Below are 6,193 nucleotides of genomic sequence, written 5' to 3'. Positions count from 1 at the left end.
AGAGACAGGCACATCCCTAAACAAATACGCAATACACATTGACATAACCATGGACTTGCGAGGAAATAGGTACTTACGCAAGTATAAACAAATAGAGACATACAACAACCACACGACACAGGCATAAAGACACAGGTCTGCATTGGCACACTGACACACACATACATGCGCTCGCAAACATACGCCTGCCAGGTTACAGACACATCCTATTATAAACAACTCCACATGGTCCTATATGTACACTTACACACCAAGAAATATACAGCTACACAAGCACTTATAGAAATGTCAAAACATACAAACTCAAACTTACATATAGACACAAACTCAAAATTGACCACGGACAAGCATAGACGTACACATATGCACAAACATACACAGACTCACAGGCACACACACTCAGATCCAGAGACACCATGCAACACAACAACACAATCATCCACAGGGCACACACATACAATCACACACACAGACTGACAGACACACATCCTCAGACAGATGCCCAGACACAATCCATCAGACAAACACACAGACCCACACACAAGTACAGATCCAGACACACACTCAGACAGACCCACGCACGCACATCCACGAACGCGCGCCCACACGTAATCAAGTACAAACTGAGAGGCAGGGAAAAGGGCAAGGGTGAACTGTGCAAAGGGGGTGGGGGTGCATCGCTCACACGGGGAGCCTGTATAAAGCTGTTGTTCAAGCATGGACCTACTCCCTAGGCTGAGACTCCGGGGTCAGCAGAACCCGCCCCCAACCTGCCCCTATAAATCTGTAGTTCAGAGATTGGCCCACTCTCTCAGCTGCAACCACGGGTGACCCCAGAACAGGAAGTGAAGGAGTGAATGTGTAACTCCATTTGCTCCAGTAAAACAAGCATTGGAAATGCAATAGGTCTCGCATTAGGAAAGTTTGAGCTATTGGTATTGTAAATGACACTTTTTTTTATTTATGTGTTGGTTTTGAAAGTAGAAAAATTAATAGCTTTGTCAGTTACAATGTCAATAGTTTTAACTTTTGCAAATGTGACAACTATAGCATTTGTAATGCAATGTGTGTTGTATTTACGTGACTTAGATGTCTTGATATTACAAATAACAATGGCTTTTAATTTTGTAAATAATTAATACTTAAATAAAAGTTATTGTAATTTATAATGGCAATAGCTTAAACGTTTGTAAATAACTTTTGTGAAGATTATGTTCAGTGTATTTTATTGTGACGAAAATCCAAGAACATTGCATTTGCACCTAAACACACACAGAGCCACACACACACACACACACATGTGGTAGTGGTGGATCTGGGGGATATGGTCGTGGTGGATGTGGTGGTGGATGTGGTGGTGGTGGTGATGGTGGATGTGGTGGTGATGGTGGTGGATGAGAGAGTGGATGTGGTGGTGGATGTGGTGGTGGTGGAGGTAGTGGATGTGGTGGATGTGGTGGTTGTGGATGTGGTGAAAGTGGTGGTGGATGTGGTGGTGGAAGTGATGGTGGTGGGTGTGGTGGATGTGGTGGTGGTGGATGCGGTGGTGGATGAGGTGGTGGATGTGGTGGTGGATGTGGTGGTGGTGGATGCGGTGGTGGATGTGGTGGTGGTGGTGGATGTGGTGGTGGTGGATGAGGTGGTGGTGGAAGTGGTGGAAGTGGTGGTGGATGTGGTGGTGGATGTGGTGGTGGATGTGGTGGTGGTGGTGGTGGTGCATGTGGTGGTGGTGGTGGATATGGTGGTGGTGGATGCGGTGGTGGTGGATGTGGTGGTGGTGGATGCGGTGGTGGTGGAAGTGGTGGTGGATGTGGTGGTGGTGGTGGATGTGGTGGTGGATGTGGCGGTGGTGGATGTGGTGGTGGTGGATGTGGTGGTGGATGTGGCAGTGGATGTCATGGTGGATGTTGAGGTGATGGTGGATGTGGTGGTGGATGTGGTGGTGGTGGTGGATGTGGTGGTGATGGTGGATGTGGTGGTGGATGCAGTGGTGGTGGATGCGGTGGATGTGGTGATGGTGGTTGCGGTGGTGGGGGTGGATGCGGTGGTCGTGGTGGATGGGGTGGTGGTTGTGGTGGAGGTGGTGGTGGATGTAGTGCTGGTGGGTGGGGTGGAGGTGGTGGATGCGGTGGTGGTGGATGCGGTGGTGGTGGATGTGTTGGTGGTGGATGTGGTGGTTGATGTGGCGGTGGATGTCATGGTGGATGTGGAGGTGATGGTGGATGTGATGGTGGATGTGGTGGTGGTGGTGGATGTGGTGGTGATGGTGGATGTGGTGGTGGTGGATGCGATGGATGTGGTGATGGTGGATGCGGTGGTGGTGGTGGATGCGGTGGTGGTTGTGGATGGGTTGGTGGTTGTGGTGGATGTGGTGGTGGATGTAGTGGTGGTGGGTGTGGTGAATGTGGTGGTGGTGGGTGCACCTACACACACACAGAGCCACACACACACACACATATAGATGTGGTAGTGGTGGATCTGGGGGATATGGTGGTGGTGGATGTGGTGGTGGATGTGGTGGTGGTGGTGATGGTGGATGTGGTGGTGATGGTGGTGGATGAGGGGGTGGATGTGGTGGTGGATGTGGTGGTGGTGGTGGTGGTGGTGGTGGATGTGGAGGTGGTGGTGGATGAGGTGCTGATGTGGTGGATGTGGTGGTGGTGGATGTGGATGTGGTGAAAGTGGTGGTGGATGTGGTGGTGGCAGTGATGGTGGTGGGTGTGGTGGATGTGGTGGTGGTGGATGCGGTGGTGGATGAGGTGGTGGATGAGGTGGTGGATGTTGTGGTGGATGCGGTGGTGGTGGATGCGGTGGTGGATGTGGTGGTGGATGTGGTGGTGGATGTGGTGGTGGTGGATGAGGTGGTGGTGGAAGTGGTGGATGTGGTGGATGTGGTGGTGGATTTGGTGGATGTGGTGGTGGTGGTGGATGTGGTGGTGGTGGATGCGGTGGTGGTGGATGTGGTGGTGGTGGTGGATGGGGTGGTGGATGCGGTGGAAGTGGTGGTGGTGGATGTGGTGGATGTGGTGATGGTGTATGCGGTGGATGTGGTGGTGGTGGATGCAGTGGATGTGGTGATGGTGGATGCAGTGGTGGTGGATGCGGTGGTGGTGGTAGTGGTGGTTGTAGTGGATGTGGTGGTGGATGTAGTGGTGGTGGATGTGGTGGTGGTGGATGTGGTTGTGGTGGATGTGGCGGTGGATGTCATGGTGGATGTGGAGGTGATGGTGGATGTGGTGGTGGTGGTGGATGTGATGGTGGATGTGATGGTGATGGTGGATGTGGTGGTGGATGCGGTGGATGTGGTGGTGGTGGATATGGTGGTGGTGGATGCGGTGGTGGTGGTGGATGCGGTGGTTGTGGTGGTGGTGGATTGTGTGGTGGTTGTGGTGGATGTCATGGTGGATGTGATGGTGATGGTGGATGTGGTGGTGGATGTGGTGGTGGTGGTGGATGTGGTGGTGATGGTGGATGTGGTGGTGATGGTGGATGTGGTGGTGATGGTGGATGTGGTTGTGGTGAATGTGGTGGTGGATGTGGCGGTGGATGTCATGGTGGATGTGGAGGTGATGGTGGATGTGGTGGTGGTGGTGGATGTGATGGTGGATGTGATGGTGATGGTGGATGTGGTGGTGGATGCGGTGGATGTGGTGGTGGTGGATATGGTGGTGGTGGATGCGGTGGTGGTGGTGGATGCGGTGGTTGTGGTGGTGGTGGATGGGGTGGTGGTTGTGGTGGATGTCATGGTGTATGTGGAGGTGATGGTGGATGTGGTGGTGGATGTGGTGGTGGTGGTGGATGTGGTGGTGATGGTGGATGTGATGGTGGATGTGGTGTTGGATGTGGCGGTGGAGGATGTGGTGGTGGTGGATGTGGTGGATGTGGTGGTGGATGTGGCGGTGGACGTCATGGTGGATGTGGAGGTGATGGTGGATGTGGATGTAGTGGTGGATGTGGTGGTGGTGGTGGATGTGATGGTAGATGTGGTGGTGGATGTAGTGGTGGTGGGTGTGGTGGTGGTGGTGGTGGATGCGGTGGTGGTGGATGCGGTGGTGGTGGATGTAGTGGATGTGGTGGTGGTGGATGTGGTGGTGGATGTGGCGGTGGATGTCATGGTGGATGTGGAGGTGATGGTGGATGTGGTGGTGATGGTGGATGTGATGGTGGATGTGGTGGTGATGGTGGATGTGGTGGTGGATGTGGTGATGGTGGATGCGGTGGTGGTGGTGGATGCGGTGGTGGTGCATGGGGTGGTGGTTGTGGTGGATGTGGTGGTGGATGTAGTGGTGGTGGGTGTGGTGGATGTGGTGGTGGTGGGTGTGGTGGATGTGGTGGTGGATGTGGTGGTGGTGGTGGTGGTGGTGGTGGTGGATGTGGAGGTGGTGGTGGATGAGGTGCTGATGTGGTGGATGTGGTGGTTGTGGATGTGGTGAAAGTGGTGGTGAATGTGGTGGTGGAAGTGATGGTGGTGGGTGTGGTGGATGTGGTGGTGGTGGATGCGGTGGTGGATGAGGTGGTGGATGAGGTGGTGGATGTGGTGGTGGATGCGGTGGTGGTGGAAGTGGTGGATGTGGTGGATGTGGTGGTGGATGTGGTGGTGGATTTGGTGGATGTGGTGGTGGTGGTGGATGTGGTGGTGATGGTGGATGTGATGGTGGATGTGGTGGTGATGGTGGATGTGGTGGTGGATGCGGTGGATGTGGTGATGGTGGATGCGGTGGTGGTGGTGGATGCGGTGGTGGTGCATGGGGTGGTGGTTGTGGTGGATGTGGTGGTGGATGTAGTGGTGGTGGGTGTGGTGGATGTGGTGGTGGTGGGTGTGGTGGATGTGGTGGTGGATGTGGTGGTGGTGGTGGTGGTGGTGGTGGTGGATGTGGAGGTGGTGGTGGATGAGGTGCTGATGTGGTGGATGTGGTGGTTGTGGATGTGGTGAAAGTGGTGGTGAATGTGGTGGTGGAAGTGATGGTGGTGGGTGTGGTGGATGTGGTGGTGGTGGATGCGGTGGTGGATGTGGTGGTGGATGTGGTGGTGGATGTGGTGGTGGTGGATGAGGTGGTGGTGGAAGTGGTGGATGTGGTGGATGTGGTGGTGGATGTGGTGGTGGATTTGGTGGATGTGGTGGTGGTGGTGGATGTGGTGGTGGTGGATGCGGTGGTGGTGGATGTGGTGGTGGTGGTGGATAGGGTGGTGGATGTGGCGGTTGTGGATGTGGTGGTGGATGTGGCGGTGGATGTCATGGTGGATGTGGAGGTGATGGTGGATGTGGTGGTGGATGTGGTGGTGGTGGTGGATGTGGTGGTGATGGTGGATGTGGTGGTGGATGTGGTGGTGGATGCGGTGGATGTGGTGGTGGTGGATGTGGTGGATGTGGTGATGGTGTATGCGGTGGATGTGGTGGTGGTGGATGCGGTGGATGTGGTGATGGTGGATGCAGTGGTGGTGGATGCGGTGGTGGTGGTAGTGGTGGTTGTAGTGGATGTGGTGGTGGATGTAGAGGTGGTGGATGTGGTGGTGGTGGATGTGGTTGTGGTGGATGTGGCGGTGGATGTCATGGTGGATGTGGAGGTGATGGTGGATGTGGTGGTGGTGGTGGATGTGATGGTGGATGTGATGGTGATGGTGGATGTGGTGGTGGATGCGGTGGATGTGGTGGTGTTGGATATGGTGGTGGTGGATGCGGTGGTGGTGGTGGATGCGGTGGTTGTGGTGGTGGTGGATTGTGTGGTGGTTGTGGTGGATGTCATGGTGGATGTGATGGTGATGGTGGATGTGGTGGTGGATGTGGTGGTGGTGGTGGATGTGGTGGTGATGGTGGATGTGGTGGTGATGGTGGATGTGGTGGTGATGGTGGATGTGGTTGTGGTGGATGTGGTGGTGGATGTGGCGGTGGATGTCATGGTGGATATGGAGGTGATGGTGGATGTGGTGGTGGTGGTGGATGTGATGGTGGATGTGATGGTGATGGTGGATGTGGTGGTGGATGCGATGGATGTGGTGGTGGTGGATATGGTGGTGGTGGATGCGGTGGTGGTGGTGGATGCAGTGGTTGTGGTGGTGGTGGATGGGGTGGTGGTTGTGGTGGTGATGGTGGATGTGGTGGTGGATGTGGTGGTGATGGTGGATGTGGTGGTGGATGTGGCGGTGGAGGATGTGGTGGTGGTGGATGTGGTGGATGTGGTGGTGGATGTGGCGG

This window comes from Lissotriton vulgaris, chromosome 11 (assembly GCF_964263255.1).
Source record: "Lissotriton vulgaris chromosome 11, aLisVul1.2, whole genome shotgun sequence".
Lineage (NCBI taxonomy): Eukaryota > Metazoa > Chordata > Amphibia > Caudata > Salamandridae > Lissotriton > Lissotriton vulgaris.
This window is presented reverse-complemented; position numbering follows the sequence as displayed.